This window comes from Triturus cristatus, chromosome 1_2, assembly GCF_964204655.1.
Source record: "Triturus cristatus chromosome 1_2, aTriCri1.1, whole genome shotgun sequence".
NCBI lineage: Eukaryota > Metazoa > Chordata > Amphibia > Caudata > Salamandridae > Triturus > Triturus cristatus.
Window position 1 is genome coordinate 1,137,309,369 of NC_140580.1, and position 23,310 is coordinate 1,137,332,678.

At 42.7% G+C, this 23,310-nt stretch overlaps 1 long non-coding RNA gene and 1 pseudogene across 2 annotated transcripts in view; one reads left to right on the forward strand and one right to left on the reverse strand.

Annotated features, from left to right (window-relative positions):
* The window catches only part of LOC146868833 (uncharacterized), a 43,230-nt gene extending 37,654 nt beyond the window's left edge, over positions 1 to 5,576 (forward strand). The window contains exon 3 of the long non-coding RNA XR_014965112.1: positions 5,426 to 5,576. This is a non-coding gene — a long non-coding RNA (uncharacterized LOC146868833). The remainder of the gene's footprint in view (positions 1 to 5,425) is intronic.
* The window catches only part of LOC146868831 (histo-blood group ABO system transferase-like), a 791,676-nt pseudogene that overhangs the window by 634,020 nt on the left and 134,346 nt on the right, over positions 1 to 23,310 (reverse strand). The window lies entirely within an intron of this gene.

A 23,310-nucleotide genomic window follows, 5' to 3' on the forward strand; every position in this document is an offset into this window, starting at 1 on the left:
TGGTTAGGATGATCCAGCTGTTGAACACACAAAGGCAGAGTGGTCTGGTGAACACCGGGTGTCATTCTGATCTCCCTCTTCAGTCTTTTACATGTCTGTCCAACACACACCATGCGGGAGAAGCATACGAGGGCCTACTATGAGGTGGACTGGAAGAGGCCAGCACCCGACAGCCCTTGGCTATGCTTAGGAGACAATTGCACCACACGTGTGCTCCTGCTGTGGTGAGCATGTCCAGCCCTCCCCAGGTTGAGTGAAAGAACAATCAGGAGGCACATGGGCACAGTGAGGTGCTGCACAGCTGCATGTGTATAGACAGTTAGGGTAACTGTGTGACATGGCGTTATTGTGAAGCCATCATCCTCACAGGCAACACCAATGCTGGCTTCAACTGGCCTTCCTACAGGCACAGGACAGGTGCCACAAACAATTTCCACAGAGGATTGGGGCTGGTACCTGTTGGGCCACCTTTTATGAGTTCCTGTCCCTACCAATTGGTGATGGTGCTATCCACAAGTCCCACCCCTATTTAGCCATCATTGTGCATGTTCTTATTTTTAGGTTTCACAATATACATCGCATACGCTGTCACACGAGAGACATTTTGTTTACTTACAGGAGAATTAGAACTCGCCCATTACTTACCAATGGTTGGCTTCGTTGTCACTCATTTCCTTGTTTCCATTTGGCCTCTGATTGCGAGCTTTACTTCCTCTTTGATTGTTTGTCTCTACCCTGGAGCATACAGCCTAAGTACTGCTTCCTTGCCAGTGTCTTTCAACAGCTTGCACTTTCAGAGCTACTTTTTACTTTTACTTGCAGCACTCCGTAATAGCGCATGTGTTTGCAGACCGGCTCCCCACTCTTACGTCCTGCTCTGCATTTTTGCTAGTCCCGTCCCATCTCGTGGTGTTGCTTGCCTACTCCCACCAAGCATTGTTGCTTGCCCTGTACCTCCCTCCCACCCCACGTTGTTGCTTGGTCCCACAGTTGCTACCCCTTTCGCACTCCACATTGTTCCTTGCCCCATCCCAGCCTGCATTTCTGCTTGCCTGCATAGTTACTTCTCACTCCCACACACCCCTCCCACATTGTTGCTTGCCACCTCCCACCCTCCCATATGCTGTTGTTTCTTGCCCCCTCCCACCCTGTCTTGTTGTTTGCCGCCTCTCACCCACATTGCTGTTTTCCCGCGTTGTTGCTTCCACTCCCTACCCTCCAGTCCTCTCAGAAAAAAAGCATTGTCCCAGAAAATAGGTCTTGCCTATGTGACCCATTGGCTTTGTCAATATTTTTAGCCATGTTGCATAGTAGTGCGATTGCAAGGTAGCTTGGCTGACAGGTTAAAAAAAAAAAAAAGATGTGGCTAGCGCTGGCCACATTATAGCATTTTTTAGGTCTCAGCTAGCGTAGGCTGCGCAGAGATGCGCAGTCTCGCTGGCAAGATTTTATGTGTTTGGGTAGCTTTCACTAGCGGGGTTTAAGCCCCGCCCCTCTTTTCCATTGGCTGGCGTCACCGTTTCTGCTAAACAGTGGCCAGCCATTGGAAAAGAGCTTCCAGTGACGTACACTTTTCTCTTTTAGAGCTGTCCCAGTTGGACTGGCTCGTCTGACTTCCTGCTGGCGTAAAAGGTTTCTTATCTTCTTTATGGGGCCAAACACATGGCCCCATAAAGACAAGAAACCTTTTAGCAGGCTAGGCCGTCCAAGTGGGATGGCAGAAAGGTGACAAAAACGTCATGGCAAGCGATTGTCATTTTCTTACTGTCACGCGCTATGTCACTGTAATCCGTGATTTATCTGCAGGGAGTCCTTCTATGCCGCACACAAGCACCTTCATGGCATTTTGTGCCACAGCAGTCGTTCCTAAACATCTCTAGCTTCCTTGCGTGGAGACAGTACAAGCAATTTCCGGGCGTGTAAGATCTGCAGATCCGTGTTTTTTGTCTCGCAGTTTTATATAGCTCGAATTCAACCTGGAGGTATCAGGGTGCTTTACAGGAGCGATACCAAAGGAGCACCAGCTGTTCCAGACGGGCACATCCATGTTTTGTTAGGCGCGGGGAGATGAAGTGATTTGCCCAGAATCACAAGAGGTTGAGCCGCAGAGACTGGAACCTGGTTACCCAGCTTCGAGGTCATATGCTCTAACCATTAGGCCACATCTTAATGAGTCCAGCCTGCAGGGACAGGGGCCCCTGTACTTACACTCCGGATTGTGTTACTCCTGGGTGTGTCACTATTAGTTTGTCAGTCCTATGTGTCTCTCCTGAGGTTATCACTCCTGGATGTATCACTACTGGGTGTGTCATTACTGAGGGTGTAACTCCTGAGTGTGCCAGTGGGGCGTGGGGGAGAGCAAACAACCCTGTACTGGTCACCATGTTCTGTTTGTATGCCGATGCTTGTTTAAAACCGAGATGCGCTTGGTGGGCGCTATACCCCGACATTGTCACGTGAGCGCTTGTGTCTCACTCTTCGCCAACCAGCAGGAAGTGCGTGAATCTTCTGGGAGCGAGGGGCACTAATGGAGGGGAGAGAGTGTATCTCCCACGAGATTACCTCTGAGGCACGTGACAGTGAGTGCACGTGTGAGGGCGTGTGAGATCCTCAGAGCCGTGTTTTTTGTCTTGCAATTTTATATAGCTCTAACTCAACCCGGAGGTATCATGGCGCTATACAGGAGCACCAGCTGTTGCAGATGGGCACATCCATGCTTTGTTAGGTGTGGGGAGATGAAGTGATTTGCCCAGAATCACAAGAGGTTGAGCCACAGAGACTCGAACCTGGTAACCCAGCTTTGAGGTCATTCGCTCTAACAGTTAGGCCACATCTTAATGAGTCCAGCCTGCAGGGCCCCTGTACTTTCACTCCAGAGTGTGTCACTCCCGGGCGTGTCACTCTTAAGTTTGTCAGTCCTGTGTGTCTCTCCTGAAGTTATCACTCATGGATGTATCACTACCGGGTGTGTCATTACTGGATGTGTCATTACTGAGGGTGTCACTCCTGAGTGTGTCACTGGGGCGTGGGGTAGAGCAAACAACCCCGTACTGGCCACCGTGTTCTATTTGTATGACGATGCTTGTTTAAACCCGAGATGCGCTTGGTGGGTGCTATACCCCGACTTTGTCACGAGAGAGCTTGTGTCTCACTCTTCACCAACCATACTGGCAAACTGCCCTCTGTGCATTCAGTGTTCACATGGGTTTGCAGGATGCTTTCAGCCTCATGAATATTAATAAGGCAGAGTTTCTGCACGTGCTTGTGAATGGCAACATTGTGCTGTGGCGGGCTCATACAGCTGCTGGTCACAGACTTGGCCGCGTTGTATCACAGATGATGGTGCGAACACAGCTTTGAGACCCGGCTTGACCAATCGTATACTCGGCCTTAATATGCTACAGAGTTTAAAATATTATACATTTATAACAGTACATATCTTTGTATGCCAAACTCACATGTGTTACTATGTAAATTGATACTTGTATAGCGCACTACTCACCCGCAAGGGTCTCAAGGCGCTTGTACGAATACCGCTGTGGAACCCATCCTGGCTTTCCCTGTGAGGCGTCCACTCCTGGGCACCCCCAAGGTGGAGGCCAGGCATCCTTAGCGTTGTGGGGGCCGTTGTGGAGATTAAGCAAGCTATTGCCCAGAGTTGCACTCCATGATTGGAATGGCACCGAGGCGAGAATTATCAGGTCCGTGGAATTTTTGAGCCCAAGACCCGCCGAGGCGGGGAATTGAACCCTGGTCCCGGGCTAGACCTCTGCATCAGGGTCTGCCGCTCTAATCATTGAGCCACACTTCTCCACTATATTTATCTTAAATTGCAACAAACAAAATTCTGAGTTTCATTACTTTAATATTTTTATTTTTAGTAGACATTTTATAAAGTGTGGTCTACGCATTGTAGAAAAAGCAGCAGAGCACGCGCTACAAAAAGATTACTCTGGAAGGTAAACAGCCTCCACACAGGAGAGTAGGTAGTAAAAAGCATAAGAATAAACGACATGATATGTGGAAATCATGATGAGGAGACACGAACCTTCAAGTGAGGCCACAATGGTGCAGTTCATAGGACCCGGACCCCCTAGGTTGTGAACCACAGAAAGGACCGTCCCTAGTTGTGTCTTAAGAGATGCCCAATTTAGTGGGGGCAAATCACAAAAATTGACGGACTGGCATCACACACCACCAGGTGTCATGCTTCATCATCTGCCAGTCCTCGCCCTCTAAAAACCGCGTTTGATAGAGGGCGGGCATACACCTGAAGACAGGGATGCACTTCTAGACTAAGTGGGGGCCCAAACAAAAAAAGGAGTGAGTGAATTTAAAAACCATCATAGTATACCTGAACAATTTTTATTCTATGGGGTTACTATGTGGGATTAAAATATATAAGTGCGGTGAGTGGGGACCTTATCATCCCGTCGCCGCTGTGAATCAGTGATTGGTAATAGGGGGTCAACATGTTTCTGCCTGTATTGTCCACTTGGGTACGTGGCATTCGTCAGGACCTTAAATATTGGGCTCCAATCTTACCACTGGGGGCGTAGGCCTATAGCCAGCTGCCACCTGTTTAGAGAAACCTGTAAGAGAGAGGGGGTGAGACAAACATAAAATACTCAAAATGGTTGTCATTCGGTAGACCTTGATGTGTCACAGTCACGCTCCATACTTACTGCTCTCTCCTAAAGTGAAAAGGTGAAAAATGTATATGAGTGTCAGGCATCTGTGTTCACTCTGACATTCATGTGAAACAAATATAGAAGTCTTACCCTATTGGAAAAACCTATTTGCCCCATGGGAGGGGTAGGGGGGAAATCCTTGTGGCCACATTCTGGTGGGAGATGATAAAGGAAGAAGACAAAAGGGTTAAAAACCAGACTGGTTGGGAAGGTATATCAAAGATACTGAATTAGTTAGCAGAAAAAACCGTCAGGGCGTGCTTGGTCTACTATAGTTTCAACCTGTTGGAAGAAGAAATCAGAACAATGACTTACAGTTCAAGGCGTACTCCCCGCTAGAAAACCTAGTGCTGCATGTGCTAGAGCAGAGTTTTCAGTTTGAAAATTAACTGGGTTTTGAAGCTCTGGCATGTCTATTTGTTATATTAATTTATTAATTATTAATTTATTAATTATTTGTCTTGTGTAAGTGTTTATATTAATCAATCCGTTTGTTTTAACAAGAGAGAATTACACGTGGGTACGCATAAGTGTGCTGTTTAACAATAACGTGCATGTTTTCATGTTTGAACGTTGCTATGTGCTGTTTATTTTTGAGTACAAAATGCTTTTCGAATTAATGCTTTTTTATGTTGCAAGAGCTAGATAATTACATACACATAAGGGTATTAGTGGGGTTAACACTGTTTAATCACTATGCTGTGGTAACGTTGTTTTTGTTTCTTTTAATTAAGATGGTCTATTGTGGCCTATGGTGGCCTAAATAAAGATGGCCGATATGTTGATTGAGCCTGGCCTCGAGTACAAAACTGTGATGAGAGAGAGCCCTGCTGAATATGGTCCTGAAGTCAGCTGACCAACGTCCTTGCTTGCCTGGTTAAAACTTTCCGTGAGGACAGCAGCAGTTTTGGGTGATCTCCAAGTGAAATGAAACGTCCTTGGCAGCTTTGGGAAACAAAGGAGCTTTAAAGAAAGACTCTGAACCATGATCTCATTGCCGAGGAAATGTGGAATTCTCAAGATACAGTTGTGTTTCTTGGTTCCTGTTCCGTTTTGTTTATTTTGTGATTTTTCCTGAGCGGAGATTTTCAAATGTAGCGATGTTACATCCTTTCCTTCTCGCTCTGCTCAGTGGTTCAACGGACGTTATAAACTTTTTATGTATCTTTCCTTTGTTTGATTTACTATAAGAATTGTTAGCCTAGAGAGGGTTTTTGCCACTTGCCTTTTGCCGCATTCCGAATCTGCGTTGGTGAGGATCGTTGCTGAGAGGACTTCGTCTTGAGAGACTTTACCGAGAGACTTGTCCTGACCCGTTCTGACATTTAGCTAGAATAGGTAACTATGAGAAAAATGATTTATTCTGATTGATTTTCCTTTGACTAATTTTAGATAAAGCAATATAATTTTGAATATGGTGTTGGTTATTATTTCTGGTCAATTATTGTGTACTATATTTTGATTATTGTTGTATAGATTGTTTAGATTATGTTTAAGGGCAGTCACAATAACCAGGTCTTATCGACCTCGATATAGATGCAGGGTGTTTAGGAGTTTTCTTTCCACAGGTTTATTGCTGGTAGAGTATTTGAGCGAATGTTAGTGAAATGGGCCCTAGCGTATGATGAATGTATGTGCGTGTAACTGTGAAATTACTCTATCTGTGGAAGTAGGGATATTATATACACCCTGATCTCTATCAATTTCCTGGTAGCAGAGGATGGTTATTGATGATTGTCTTGATCTGATTAGATTACATATTGATTATTGATTATTGATGTTGGTATATGTACTAATACTATATGTTGGAGTCGTCATGTTGAGTTATATGTTGTGCTTCTGGAACTTGGAAGCTGGTAGCAGTTCCGTAGTAGGGCAGAGGAAAGTATATGCTGCTCTCGGGAAAGACGGAATTGTAAGGAAAAACGTGTGACAATTGAAGTTGCGCGTCACATTGTCTGGGTTCGGAATCAGTGACATTATTGTATGTTACTATTAGAATATATTTCTGGTATATAAGGAGTGTGTATGGTAGTGAAGGTTATCTGTGAAACTCTGGTCTTAAGTCCCAGGGATCCGTAAGGTTCACCGTTAAAGCTTATCGCGGGAGGAGTAATAGGTATTCTCTGAGCTTGTTTGAGGAACTGGGCAAAGGTAAGCTGCTTAGTTGATGTATGTTATAATTCTGTAGTAGGACAGATTGTTCGCTGTTCTCGGGAAGCAGGATTCTGTGTGTATGTACTATATTTTCTTGTATGAATGTGCGTGGATGCATATACATTTAATTGATTGTAAGACTCTTTGGATAAGTCCTGGAGGAAACAGTTAAGAGGTGTATGAAAGTTTGTTGATTCTTGTGAAATAAATTTTCTTTTACTATTCTGTGGTTAGCGAAGCAGACAATGGAGATGTTTATATGTTGTAACTAATAGATTTTGTAGAAATTTTGACACAAAGTCTACTGAAAAGATTTTGTAAAGGAGGGGTAGACGAGTGACAGGAGACAGGAGACAAGCAACTGCAGCGACTGCTGACGTCAGAAAGACCGCGCTCTGATTGGATAGTGGGTCAGAATAGTGTTCGCGCTGGGATTGGTGCGTTGGTGTGAGCCGCGCAAGGATTGGAAGAGCTATTCTAGTGACGTAGACGCTCCAGGATTGGTGCGTTAGTGTGAGTCGCGCTGTTATTGGTTGAAAATTCGTATTGTATATTTATAATACGGAAAAGAGTAGAGAGCTTTGGTAAACGTTAAAATGTATTACCAAGAAGAGAAAAAGAAGAAAACATTTTTTGGAAAAATTAAAAAGTGGTTTAACAAGGATAAAGATGTTAAGACGAGAGAGGGTGAGTTGTTACCTCCAACGAAAACACCTGCATCCTTCATGGCTGCAAAATATGGGTATCATACTTGTATATGGTTGGAGAATTGGGTTAGGTATACTAAAGAAGATGGTGTTCTAGCATTTCCAGAACATGGTTCATTTAATCTGGCCGTGTTGAGAAATTTACGGGAAAAGATGTTATGTCTAGACCCGAAACCAAGACCTACACAGTTTGAGGCTTTAGTGGAATGGGAAGAGGAAGTACATGAGCGAGAAAAACAGAGATCTGGAGGATATTACAGGTACATGTTTGGGAGGAGACATGATCGTGAGACTCATCATGATCGAATGAAAAGGTGGCGAGATGCTAGTATGTCAGAGGGATTATATCCAATGAGAACAGTTGAAGGGGGAGCAGAAAGGGTTCCTGAGTCAGAAATGAGAAGATATGGAGTTAATGAGTATGAGGATGAGGTCTTGAATGACATGATTTACAAAAGACCACCTCCATATAGACCAGAACCAGATGAGAGTACACCAGTTGTTTCTCCAATAAGAGATACAGTTTGTACCATTGAGACAGAAAATGTGACACCTGAATCAAGAGGTAGTAACTCTTTCAGGGAGAGAGGGAATCGAGGTAGTGACGAAAATGCCAGACAACTAGCCAGAATTACAACAGAGCTGACTGAAAAGATTAGGGAGTTAACGAAGAATCTGGAAGCTGTTACGGTGCCTGTAACAATAGGTCCGGTTATGCCTGTGTTTGACAAACAGAGGATGGGTGAAAATGGACTGGCGATTCCATATGTTGGGAATAATTTGATAAGTTCAGTTGGTCCTTCAGGAGATTCAGGGAAAAGAGCAGAAAGCAGAGACCTGAGACAATCCAGACATGACATATGTAGTGAAATACTGGATGCTAGTGAAGCTAGTTGTTCAGGGATGCCAATTTTAGAACCGCAGAAGAGAGTGGTTCCAGTGAGAAAAACTACTGAAATAACAGCTGAAGATTTGAATGATTGGATGAAAGTTCTTCAGAAAAAGGATAAAGATTCACAAGCAATTGATGTGGCTAGGCTACGTGTAGAATTAGAAGAGCTTGTTACAGGAACAGTTCCAACAGAAATTCTGAAGAGTCATCATGATGGTGAGCTAATGTTCATGTGTAAGAATATTACCTGGAGAGCGAGAAATACACATGACAGGTTAAGAGCAATAGCGAACGAGCAGGGAGTTGATATTGATAAAGTGAAAGCTTTACAAAAAACCTACAGGATGGATTTTACAGAAAAAGATATTGAAAATGTGAATGCTACTGGTAGAACAGGACAGATTAAGGAAATGGTAGCATTATTGCGAAGATGGGGAGATGTAGAAAAGTGGAAGGATAGGTGGTATAAGAAAAGAGAGGAATCCGAGGATAGAACAACTTATTCAGCATTTCCAGTGAGAGAAAAAGAGAAACCAGTGGATAATTATCCTATGAGAGAAATACCTGGAGGAGGATATGTACATGTTCCATGGACCAGACAGGATATTTTATCATTTACGAATGATTTCCCTCGATTGAGAGAAAAGCCCGTCGAGTGGTATAGGCAGGTAGATAGGTTTGTGAAATTGTCAAAAGTGCTGTGGATTGACCTGAATAGTCTGTTTGATATAATTGTTCCAGCAGACTTGTGGACTGAGTGTAAAATAGTTGTGAGTTGGCCTACTGAGGAATATCCAAGATATCCAAGGACAGGGGCACCAGATCCAGAAGTAATGAGAAAATATGACCAGGTGATGGTTTACCTGAAGAGTAAAGTACCTGCAAAAGAGACAGACTGGGTAAAAATAGATAGAACACAACAGGAAGCAAAAGAATCAGTTCATGCTTTTTACGAGAGGCTGATACTGGCATTTAAACAATTCAGTGGAGATGAACACCTGGGTGACAAAGATTTGAGTCATTTTGTATACAGATTTGTATATGGCCTAAGACCTGAAATTGGTGAGAGAATTCGTGAGCACACAGTGGATTGGCAGAGTAAGAAAATAGATGAGATTCTGAGACATGCAAAATACTTCAGTGATGAAATTGAAGCAAAACAAAGAAAGCTGAAAGAGAAAGCAATGTGGGCACAAGTGAAAGTTGCAGAAAGACAGGAAGCACAGTTAATGGAACAGGCAAATAATCCAGGAAATAATGCAGGGAATAGACCTAGATATGCAGGGAAAGGAAAGGGAAATCTTGAGGAAGCAAAGAAAAAGTTTCCTTGTCACAACTGTGGCCAATTGGGGCATTGGAGATCGGAGTGTACCAATCCACCATTAGCGAGTAATGAGAATAAACCCTTAAATCAACAGGTGCAGAATGAAGGAAATAATCAACAGCAGCAACAACAGAAAGTTGTGAGACAGCAGAGTCAAGAGCCAAAACCGCCCTTGCCGCAGAATAGAGGGTCACAAAAGTATAATCAGGATTCAGGATTCTACAATGATGAACAGGTAAACAAACCAAGGCGTTCTAATCAGGTACAACAGTACTTGTTAAAGAGTGAAGGGAGTGAATCTGAGGGTGATTATTGACGGTGCCGAAGAGAGGAGGAAGAGTGCAAACTTGGTGCAACTCTAGAAATAGACCAGGCAGGACCATTTGTAGATGGGAAAATAAATGAAGAGAGTGTTACTTTTTTGGTAGACACAGGTGCGACGAGATCAACTGTCAGGTCAACAGATGTTAGAAATCTTCCTCTCTCGGATGAAGCAATCCAAGTAGTTGGTGTAGCCAATACACAAATCAGAACACGTCTTACTGAACCAGTAAGAGTACAGATAGGGAAATTTTCAGACATGCACAGATTTATCGTCTGTGACACGAGTCCAGTGAATCTGTTAGGTAGGGACTTGTTGTGTAAGATGAACTGCACAATTTTTTGTACACCGGATGGAATAGCTTTTGAAACACCAGATGAGGATGTTTTGTACCGAGTGACTCTAGAGAATAGAGAAAGTGAGTTAATTGGTGCATTTGCTGTGTTTGATCCAGAGGATTTGCCTCAAGAGCTGAGAGACACAGTGAAAAGGACAGTTTGGGATTTTACTGGAGAGGATGTGGGATTGATGAATAATGTAGATCCAGTGAAAATTGCAGTGAAAGAGGGAATTACATATCCTAACATTCCTCAGTACAAAATGACACCAGAAATAATTGAAGGGATAACTCCTATAATTGAGAAAATGATTCAGCAAGGAGTCCTGAGAGAACTACTGAGTAGTCCGTGTAATTCACCGATAATGGGACTAAAAAAGCCTAATGGGAAATTTAGGATTGTACAGGATCTGAGAAAAGTTAATCAAATTGTGGTGGCATGTTGTCCTATCGTGCCAAATCCATCAGTGATTTTGTATCAGATTCCACATGATGCTGAGTGGTATACAGTGATTGATTTGTGTCATGCGTTCTTTTCAATTCCATTGCATCATGACAGCCAGCCGATTTTTGCATTTAGGTTTGGCCAGCGTATTTTAGCATGGTGTCGTATCCCACAGGGGTATACAGAGAGTCCTTCGATATTCAATCAGTTATTGAAAAAATCGTTGGAGAGTTTGATCATGCCTGAGAACTCAGTACTAGTGCAGTATATTGATGACCTACTTGTGGCATCAAAGACGCGTGAAGCTTGTGAAGTAGATACCATAGCTTTACTGAATCATCTGGCAGATGGAGGGTTAAAGGTATCTCCAGCCAAATTGCAATTTTGCAAGAAAGAGGTGCATTATCTTGGACACAATATTGAAAAAGGTCTGAGAAAGGTGACTGATGACAGGATCAGAATAATCAGAGAAATGAAACCTCCAAAGACTCAGAGTGAAGTGAGAATGTTCCTGGGTATGGTGGGTTATTGTCGTCGGTGGATAAATAATTTTTCGCTGATAGCAAAGCCACTGATTAAACTGACAAAAAGTGAGATGACAGACCCATTAGAACTAGATGGGGAACAAATGGCAGCCTTTGAAGAGCTCAAAAATAGAATGTGTGAAGCTCCAGCTTTGGGTATGCCTGACTATGAGAAAGAGTTTGAATTGTACTGCAGTGAGAGAAATGGATGTGCACTTTCAGTATTAATTCAGAAGCATGGATTACTGAGAAGGCCTATTGCGTACTTCTCATCGACACTTGACCCTGTAGCTGTGGGTTTACCAGGTTGTCTGAAATCTGTGGCTGCAACATGCAGGAGTCTGGAACAAAGTGAGGGAATCATAATGGGATATCCTGTAAGGGTATTCGTACCTCACAATGTGGCGATTCTTTTGACAAGAAGCAGAACTCAGTACATGTCACATAGTCGGCTGACTAAATATGAGAAAGTGATTCTGGGAGCATCGAATGTGACTCTTGAGAGATGTGTAAATGTGAATCCAGCGACACTCTTGCCGGATATTGAAAATGTGGGTGTGAAAACAGAAGATGATCATGATTGTTTGGATGTGCTTGATTACTGTACAAAACCGAGACCAGACATAAGGGATCTTCCCTTACATGAGAGTGATCATGTGTTGTTTGTGGATGGATCATGCCTGAGGAATGATGATGGTGTGCTATGTGCAGCATATGCGGTGTGCAAAGTTTCAGAGGTTATGGAAGCATCACCATTGAAAGGAGTGAAATCTGCGCAAGTTGCTGAATTGGTGGCATTGACAAAAGCTTGCGAAATTGGGAAAGATTTGAGGACAACTGTGATGACTGATAGTCAGTATGGATTTGGAGTTGTGCATGATTTTGGCCAACTTTGGCTACAGAGAGGTTTCTTGACATCGAGTGGAACCCCGATAAAGAATGCTGAAGTGATTGGTAAATTACTTGAGGCGATACAGCTGCCTAAGGAGTTAGCAGTTGTAAAGTGTGCTGCCCATGGACAAGGAAAGGATTTTATAACGGTCGGAAACCGTTACGCTAATGACATTGCGCAATACTGTGCAAAAACAAACCAGTCTATTAATCGGGAACGAGAGGGTGAAATGTCTTTTTACTCTGTGATGTTTACTAATGTCTTAGAGACATGGGATGAAGTGAAGCAGTTGCAGGATGAGGCAGGAGAGGAAGAGAAAAAAGATTGGATTAAAGCAGGATGTGCTCCAAGAGAAACAGACCATGTTTGGGTCTATAGAGATGGCAGACCAGTAATGCCAAACTCCATTTTGTCGTCAATGGCAAGGATGTATCATGGCCAGGGACATTTGGGAAGGGATGCAATGATTAGGTCGTTCAAGCAAACCTGGAACAATGCAAAGTTCAGGACAATTGCAGAGAGCATCTGTCAAAGGTGTTTGATTTGTCAGCAATTTAACACTGGGAAAAAGACAGTGGTGAGTCTGGGAACAATAGGCAGAGAAGGTGGTCCTTTTACAAGAATGCAGATTGATTTCATTGAAATGCCCCAAGTGAACAGACTGAGGTATGTTCTAGTGGTAGTCTGTTTGTTTTCAAGATGGGTGGAAGCCTATCCGACTAGGAGAAATGATGGAATAACAGTGGCAAAGTTACTGTTAAGGGAGTTGATTCCTAGGTACGGGTTTCCAGTAACGATTGAGTCTGATAGAGGTGGACACTTCCATAATGAACTCATGGGTTTGATTTGTGAAGCATTAAGCATACAGCAGAAGCTACATTCTGCATACCGACCAGAGGCTTCTGGTGTGGTTGAGCAGATTAATGGCACAATCAAGAATAGAATTGGAAAAATGTGCTTAGCCACTGGCATGAAATGGCCAGATGTTTTACCTCTAGTGCTGATGACTATTAGATCTACTCCAGATAGAACTACTGGTTTAAGTCCGCACGAAATAATCATGGGACGTGCAATGCGCCATGCATTTGTACCTGTCAATAAGTTGATGACAATAACTGATGACATGATTTTGGATTACTGTAAAGGCCTGGCTGACGCAGTTCATTCTGTGTTTCACCAGGTTGGAGAAGAAGCTACCACACTTGAGAAGAAGCAAGCCCACGATCTGAGTCCAGGAGACTGGGTGAGGATTAAGGTGCACAGAAGAAGAAATTGCTTGGTTCCAAGGTGGGGAAGGCCGAGACAAGTCATTCTGACTACGACAACTGCAGTAAAGTGTGCTGGAGTGAAAAACTGGGTACATGCAAGTCATACTCTGAGAGTTCCAAACCCAAAAGAAGGGACTGGTAAAGAGTATTTTGAAGAATCAGATTCCAGTGATGATGAAGATACAGAACAAGTGAGAAAAGAAGCAGAAAAAGCTTCAAGAGAACCATTGAGAGACTCAGAAAAGAGATCAGATTCTGTAAGAGAGCCTGAAGTTTCAAAAAGCAGTGAAGGAAAAAGAAAAGAAAAGAGAAATTCCACAGAGACTACTCCTGAATCAGAAGAGGAGGAGATTGAAGAACCACTTGAGATTATACCTGAAGAAGCAGGGTCAGAAGAAGATAGAGAGGGACAGATTGCGGAAGACCCCCGAGGAGGTGTAGGGAACATTCTTGACAAGCTAGGTGAAGGGACAAGTAGACAGCAAGAAGATTGCGTGTCGGAGACCCGAGGAGGGACAGAAGTAGGGAAGTCTCAAACAGTGGTGAAAGAAACTGTGGAGAAAAAGAAAATTGCTAGAAAACGAAAACAGAAGGCACTTGAAACAGAATTGGATGAGAGTGAGAATGAACAAACAGAAGGTCGAGTTCTGAGAAAGAGAACTTGGATTGGAGAAAGAAATAATAAAGAAATAAGGCCGAAAAAGGTGATAAAAGGAGATCGTTGGCCTAACAACAGAGTAAAGAGATTGAGATACAGAGTAATAAGAGCAAATAAATCAAAAGCTGAACAAGTGAATGAAGTATCGAGTCAAAATGAAGTAAAAAGAAAAGAGCAAGAAGAATCAAGAGAACCTGAGGAAATAAAAAGAATAAGAAGACCCAACCAAAAGTACAGATCACCGGAATGGTCTTATGTGGCACTGTCTGAAGAAGGAGAAGAAGAAACAGTGACTCGAGATAATCCGGAGAGGATCTTGAGAAAAGTGGTTGAGGAAAAAGAAGGATCTGTTGGAATCTTAAAAGTTATCCTGACTGACATTGGAGAAGAGTCAGATGCACAAGATGTTGTTGATGATCTGATATAATTTGATGTTACTGAAGAAGAAGGAGTGAAAACTGATGAATATCCAAATTGAGTGAACTGAGAAATCACTTGGAGAAAAAGTGAAAGGAGAAAGTCTGAAATTCAGTTGTCTGAAGTAATCCAAAGTTGGGAAATTTCAGTAGTGGAGTAGTAGAGGCTAAGTCAAAAGATAAGGTCAAAGTAGTAAAATGGCTAACATAGAGGATAATCAAAATAGATGTGCCTTCTTTAAAAGGTGGTGTAGAATGTGCTGCTGCTGTACTGGATTATTAATGCTTCTATGGGGTGTTTTAGTTTTATTAGTTACTTTTAAAGTTACATTTGAAATGCATACAGAAAATATGACAGATATAGAGAAGAATTCGCAAAAAGTAGTTCCGATTAGAATTAGTAATACTTACATACATAAAGATAGGTCAATTAATAATTTTTCTAGTAATGTTTTTTCAAAATTATTATACGAATATGTGAAAACAATGGAAGTTAGGGATTGCTACGTTTGTATGCAATTACCTGCATCCGTTTCAGAAGGTGTTACTTATCACCATTTACCAGCTACATATGGTATTTCTTGTAGTGTTTTAAGTAGTGTTTTTTATTTGTTAGGGAAAATAGATTATAAGATGTCTAACAGAGATAGTATTTTTGGGCACTTGCCAATGAACAAAGAGCTGAATCCAGCTAAAGAAGCTAACACTTTTGGTGAAATTTTTATTGAAGAAAAAGGATTAACATTAGATTACATTTTTAAGAATAATTTAACTTGCAGTCTGAAAGAAGAGGAAAAAGCTTTCCTGGATATGGTAGAAGAAAGGAGATTGAACATGCATGAAAAAGCAGGGAAATATAAAGTGAGTGAGACAATTTGGGACATTGAGATGGGAAAAGAATTGAAAAATGGGGCTAGTCCAACTTTAGCTTTAGATGCACCACAGAAGGGTAAGCTGTGCATTACAAGGAGGAAATCCCAATATGATACATATTTTGTTGGGACTAGTGAGTGCCATGATACATACTTCATTGCAACAGGTTGGGGTTTCAGAGGTGGAGAAGATACAATTTTTCCAGGAGTGTACTATGTTTGTGGGAACAAGGCTTATTACAAGTTGCCTGACCATTGGTATGGCACGTGTTATGTGGGTCTGGTCTTTCCAAAGATTTTTCATATAGATAAAATAAGAGATGTAGAACATATTAATTTACTAATGCGTTTTAAGAGAGAAACTTGGTCTGAAATAGTGGGTGATATTTTTGGGGTTTTGATTCCAGCAGTGGGAATTTCTTTGAATGCTTATGGAATTCGGAAACTGTCAACAGTGGTTGATCGCTTATCGACAAATACCGCTGGAGGGTTTCTTTTGGTGAATACGGAATTAAGTGCCGTACGTGCCATGTCTATGCAAAATCGACTTGCCCTTGATATTCTATTGGCCAAGGAGGGTGGGGTTTGTGGAATGCTGAAAGTTCAACATTGTTGCACTTACATTCCAGACGAAAGTAAAGACCTGAAGGTCTATATCAAAAATATTACTGATTTGCATGAAGAATTAGTACCACTTGAAGCTGAGAGTTTGTGGACTAAAATAGCTAATAAAATGATAGCTGTTAAGGATTTTATTGCAAAAATAGGTAGTACTATTATAGGTAGAATATTGTTTCCTTTAACTTGTATAATTGTTGCTCTATTGATACTGAGATTAGTGTGTGTGTGTTGTAAAAACAGGGGAGGGAAAAAGAAATTAAATAAAGAGAAGAAAAACAAAAGGTTGAAAAGAGAACCACAAGAAATTGAATTAGAAGAATTGAGGGAGAGTGTTTACTTAGAAACAAAGAGGGATGATGAAAGAGTGACTGGTGTGTAGTGTTGTGTAAGGAGAAAAAAAGACATTTCCGATTTCTCCTAAAATGGGACTAAATTTTCACAAATTTTTTTTTTTGGGTTTATTTGGTGATAAAATCACCAAAGGGGGGATTGCTAGAGCAGAGTTTTCAGTTTGAAAATTAACTGGGTTTTGAAGCTCTGGCATGTCTATTTGTTATATTAATTTATTAATTATTAATTTATTAATTATTTGTCTTGTGTAAGTGTTTATATTAATCAATCCGTTTGTTTTAACAAGAGAGAATTACACGTGGGTACGCATAAGTGTGCTGTTTAACAATAACGTGCATGTTTTCATGTTTGAACGTGCTATGTGCTGTTTATTTTTGAGTACAAAATGCTTTTCGAATTAATGCTTTTTTATGTTGCAAGAGCTAGATAATTACATACACATAAGGGTATTAGTGGGGTTAACACTGTTTAATCACTATGCTGTGGTAACGTTGTTTTTGTTTCTTTTAATTAAGATGGTCTATTGTGGCCTATGGTGGCCTAAATAAAGATGGCCGATATGTTGAGCCTGGCCTCGAGTAGAAAACTGTGATGAGAGAGAGCCCTGCTGAATATGGTCCTGAAGTCAGCTGACCACAGCCCTTGCTTGCCTGGTTAAAACTTTCCGTGAGGACAGCAGCAGTTTTGGGTGATCTCCAAGTGAAATGAAACGTCCTTGGCAGCTTTGGGAAACAAAGGAGCTTTAAAGAAAGACTCTGAACCATGATCTCATTGCCGAGGAAATGTGGAATTCACAAGATACAGTTGTGTTTCTTGGTTCCTGTTCCGTTTTGTTTATTTTGTGATTTTTCCTGAGCGGAGATTTTCAAATGTAGCGATGTTACATCCTTTCCTTCTCGCTCTGCTCAGTGGTTCAACGGACGTTATAAACTTTTTATGTATCTTTCCTTTGTTTGATTTACTATAAGAATTGTTAGCCTAGAGAGGGTTTTTGCCACTTGCCATTTGCCTTTTGCCGCATTCCGAATCTGCGTTGGTGAGAATCGTTGCTGAGAGGACTTCGTCTTGAGAGACTTTACCGAGAGACTTGTCCTGACCCGTTCTGACATTTAGCTAGAATAGGTAACTATGAGAAAAATGATTTATTCTGATTGATTTTCCTTTGACTAATTTTAGATAAAGCAATATAATTTTGAATATGGTGTTGGTTATTATTTCTGGTCAATTATTGTGTACTATATTTTGATTATTGTTGTATAGATTGTTTAGATTATGTTTAAGGGCAGTCACAATAACCAGGTCTTATCGACCTCGATATAGATGCAGGGTGTTTAGGAGTTTTCTTTCCACAGGTTTATTGCTGGTAGAGTATTTGAGCGAATGTTAGTGAAATGGGCCCTAGCGTATGATGAATGTATGTGCGTGTAACTGTGAAATTACTCTATCTGTGGAAGTAGGGATATTATATACACCCTGATCTCTATCACATGCGTCCAGCCTCCTCCCCGGTGACATTAAGTGTAGTGCGCAGCAAGCTTTTATACTGTTGGGTGGGGTCGTGGCATGCGATATGGGTTTCAGGTGAGCGTGGCGCACAGTGATGATGCTGCATTTCCTGTGTCCTGAGCGAAGCATGCAGAAACGACTGCACTTTGCCTGTTTGTTGCCTGACCCTCGTTGGGGTGTGTCAGCACATGGCGCTGCTCTATGACACGCCGCTTCCTGTGTCCCGTCATTACCTCAGATGATTGCCTGGGGTGGGGCGGGACCAGCTGTGGTCCAATGAGAGCGCCTGCCATAGTTTCTGGAGATATTTAACGTGTGTAGACAAGTTATATAGAAATATGGGGAACATGTGCCCTGCTCATGAGTATTATTTCATGACGGGAGCAGTTACGAGTATTTACACAGAAGAAAGGAAGAGAAAACAAACCCAGATTGTTTACAGTCAGGGTGGCGGTGTGGTTAAACCTACAATTAGTGCACAAGTTGATTTTACAGCTACCGCATGATTGCTGATCAAGATGATTCTAGTTTTAGGGAGTAAGGGAAACTGCGTGTAGCTCTATTCACATGTATTACTGTGTCTATTGTTTGTGTTTTTGTCTTTATAATGGGTACTGTTAAAGTGTATGTTTTAGTGAGCGCTAAGGGAAGTTACTTCATTTGTAGCCATGGGATATCATCGTTCAATCCGTTTTTCCAAGTCCCAAGGCGAAACACCCAACGCTGTTCTCTTACATGTAAGACATGTGAGAGGCAGCCATTGCGCTTCTGTACTACTTCCAGTACCGTCCATCTTAGCTCTTTATCAGAGTGTTCTTTCTCAACGAAGTGTTTTGTTAATTTGGTGTTATCTTTCTTCCTTCTGATAGTGCTCCGGTGCTCACTAATTCTGATCTTTACACGCCTAGTAGTCATGCCAACATACATGAGTTGGCAAGGGAATTTGAGTAGGTACACTACATTTTCTGTGTTGCAGTTAGAGAAGTTCTTCTGAGTCCATGGCTGCTCAGTACCTATGTCCACTTCTTTTGTGGTGGCCGTGAATTGGCATGATACGCAATCGCCACAGGGGTAATGTCCAGTTGGTCGTTGGTGGCCCCATAGTGTCAGTTGGTTGTCATCTGTAGCGGCTGGTGGTTTTGTATGGACTAGTTCATCCTTGATGTTCCTACTGCGTTTGTACGCAAATAGGGGTTGGGTCCAGACTTTGTCGCGGGTGTTTAATATGCGCCATTTCTTTTGAATAATATTCTGAATTTTGTTGGACGCTGGGGTAAAGGTGGTGACACACACCATCCGGTTCACCGGCTCCTTTGGCGTATTTTCTAAAAGAGCTGCCCGGTTGTTGTTTCGAGCTCTTTTTTTGGCATTCTTGACCAATTTTTTGGGGTAATTTCTTGCTCTGAGTTTCATTTCCAGGGTGTCTGCTTGTTCATGAAAGTCTAAAATTTCTGAACAATTTCTGCGGATGCGCAGAAATTGCCCTACCGGGAGGTTTTGTCTTAGGGCTTTGGGATGGAAGCTTTCAAAAAGCAGAAGGCTGTTTTTGTCGGTTGCTTTGTTGTGAACTCTTGTGCGTAGGCCTTCTGAAGATAGGTTGATTTCAAGGTCCAGGAATATTGCTCTTTCTTTGTCGATGGTATGTGTGAATCTCAAATGTGGATCAATGCTGTTTACCCATTCCACGAATGATTGTGCTTCTTCATTGGTACCCCTCCAGACGATCAGAACGTCGTCGATGTACCTCTTCCACATTTTGATTTGATCAAGGTAGGGGTTGGTTTCCTTGAAGATATGGTCCTCCTCAAATTGGTGTACGTAGAGGCATGCCAGACTGGGAGCGAATGTGCTCCCCATTGAAGTACCTTTGATCTGGTGTATCACGTCCTTGAATTCAAAAAAGTTCTCACATAGTGCCAGTTCTGCGCATTCCATTATGAAGTGTTGTGGTGTGACATAGTTCCAATCTTGGTTTAGAATTATTTGCTCTACCACTTGTAAAGTGCGCTCCTGTGGTATACTGGTGTATAGCGCTTCAATATCCATGGTGACCAGGGTGTCTTCCATATGATTGATAGGCATGTCACGTAGGAGACAGAGAACATCCTTGGTGTCCCGTAGGTAGGTCCTTGAATTTTGGACAATAGGTCTCAGGAACCAGTCACAGAACTGGGATAGGGGTTCTAATATGGAACCGATCCCTGAGACTATGGGTCTTCCTGGTGGTGGGACCCTGTTTTTATGTATCTTCGGCAGGGTATAGAACCTGGGCATCCTAAGGTTCTCATTAATGAGGAAGTCTGCTTCATGTTGTGTAATCCAGTTGTTGGCGGTGGCTTCTACCACGATGGACTTTATTTTGGTCATTAGGCGTCCAGTAGGGTCCGTCTGATAAACCTCATAGCTGGTTGCATCGGCTAATAGTCTCAGGCACTCTTGATCGTATGCGTTTGTGTCCAGGATCACTGTGGCCCCACCTTTATCCGCTGGTTTAATCGTGATGTCTCTGTTGGTTTTGAGATTTGACATCGCGGATTTTTCTTCCCGGGTTAGGTTTTGGAAGCCTTTTAGATTGTGAAAATCGATCTTTTCAATTTCTGCCAATACTGCCTGTTCAAAAGCCAGAACCTGGCATGGAATGGATTGTATAGGTGGGCAAAAGGTAGATTTATTTCTTAGATCAGTATGTCCATCGTCCTTCGGTTTGTTTATTTCAGAGTCTCCAAAGAAGGCCCTGAGTCTGATTTTCCGAACAAAATGTGCCATTTTGGTATGTAGGGTAAATGGATCATTTTGGGGAGTGGGTACAAAGCCTAAACCTTTCTGTAGTACTGATTGTTCAGGTCCTGATAGTTGGTAATTACTCAGGTTCACTATGTTCGTGTCTGTTTGCTCGTTGAGGCTGTGGTGCCTTTGCCCCTGCTCCTTGTTACTGCGCCTAGTTGGTCTTCCGCGGTTTCCTCCCAGTGTACTCTTGGTCCTCTCCATTGTTTCTGTTTTCCTCTGCCTCGTCCCCTGCCCCTGGATAAAAAAGGTTGTGGGCCGGGATAATAGCCAAAGTTCGGCGGATAGAACGGTGGTTGCTGCCAAAATCCATACGGATTCATTGGAGGGGCGTACATCTGTTGGTTATGGTGCGGTCTTTGTTGTTGACCTTGGTTGGTAGTACCTCCATTGTCTTCTTCGCCGCTTTCTGATGTACTGCGCTCATCTCCTGAACTGAAAGTCCAGTTCAGGGGAGTTGGACGGGGGCGTTGTTGCTGCTGTCGTCTCCTTGTAGGTTGGGGTTCTGGAGCCTTGTCGTAGTACCCATCAGTCGTATAGGGGTAGACTGTATCCCTATTGAATTTCAAGACATCCTTTTGAAGTTTGGTAATCTTTGACTGGGTGAGGAATTTCCGGTATTCTTGATGGTCGTTATTGATATCGTCTAATTTTTTCTTAAAGATTTTGATATCAATAGTCGTTTTAAGTCGACTCTCGCTCTGCTGGATCTCAACAAGAAGGGCATCCGCCAGTTGTCTTGCCGTGTTAATAATGAGCGCCAGCCAGTCCTTGGTACATTTCCAGGCTATACCGGACCAGTTGATCCTGAATTCTTTATTGTTCAGAAAGAGTCTGGGTTTGTTGGTGACTATCAGGCCCCTGGGAGCGGTGTTCTTCCTCAGGTATTCTGTCATAAAAGCTCCATGAAGAGCTGTTCTTATCTGTTCTTTCTTCTTGGTTGTTAGAGCTTCCCATTCGTCAGAGTTTTTTACGGTGCATGCTACTACTGTTTCTGCCAGTAGTGAGGGGGTTCTCAATATTTCTGTAAAGGTGTCTTCGTCAAACATGACTTCCGTCTCCATTATTAAGGAGGTGGATTGTGGCTACACCACGGACTTCCAATGTAATTATAGTATATGGGACGTTTGGCTTTTATCCAATACAGTCCTCGAAAGACTCCCAGTTGTGGAGTAGGCCCTAGTTAATGTTCCCACAGCCAAGAGGCTGTACAAAGCAAAGAACCACAGTTACACCCAGGGTCTGGCCCGGGGAGGGAACTAGAGGCGTTAGGGCACTAGAGAACGGTCAGCCTCCAACCAAAGCTATGAACCACAGAAAGGACCGTCCCTAGTTGTGTCTTAAGAGATGCCCAATTTAGTCGGGGCAAATCACAAAAATTGACAGACTGGCATCACACACCACCAGGTGTCATGCTTCATCATCTGCCAGTCCTCGCCCTCTAAAAACTGCGTTTGATAGAGGGCGGGCATACACCTGAAGACAGGGATGCACTTCTAGACTAAGTGGGGGCCCAAACAAAAAAAGGAGTGAGTGAATTTAAAAACCATCATAGTATACCTGAACAATTTTTATTCTATGGGGTTAATATAGGTTGTCCCCGGCCCCGTCCCCATCAGAACCCACAAATCTAGCCTTGACAACCAGCACTGTGGGTAAAAGAGGCCATATTTATTATACACAAACACATATAAACATGACAATATATCAGATGGTGTAAGACTGCCCCGTGACCGAAGATGAAGCACTGGACAGGATACGGGCATTGGACAGTTTGGGCCCATTAACAGAGGCGTTTTGGAGTAAGTGAAGCTGTACTTCTGTAGAACCCTTTTACATACTCTTATGTGCTTTCCTGGGTTAATCCAAACACATCCAAAATGGGATTACAATAGGAATATGCAGGAAATAGCCACACGCAAGTGGTACAAGTAGGACATGCTGCACTTTCTTTGCACTTTTGCTAATTGGGAGTTGGACGTTTTGGAACCAATTCACAAAGGTATATAAGAGGTATGTAAAGAATATTACTTCCGGTACCCATAAATGCTTTTGTGAATTGTCCCCTTTGGTTGAAAAACACAGTGCTGCATACATGGTAAAGGCAAACGTCGCAAGGAGGTGAGGACTGCAATGAACTGTAAACACTTGGAAAGAATTTGAAAAAGTACAAAAGAAAGTGAAGGACGTGAAGTGAGGTGGTATTTCAGTAAGATCTTGGAAAGGGCAGCAGTGGCCCAGCCTCATTTCCACCGGTATGGTGTTTCGTATTTTAGGGGCTTTTACTGAGAAGGATCTGGGCAGTGGGAGCTTCTTGAACCAGAGTCTCTTGGCCGCAGGTTTCTTTTTCTTCTGAGTTACAACATGCCAGTAGAGGTCTGCTGCTGTTCGCTCTGACTTGACACCGGCATTGCAAGACCTCTGCACAAAACCATCGGCCCCCCAGCCCTCCTGCCCAGTGAGAACCCCCCCGTCATGTCATCCTGGCCCATCATTACCACAGTGGACCAAGTGATCCACTCACTCTGGCGCTCCATTGGATC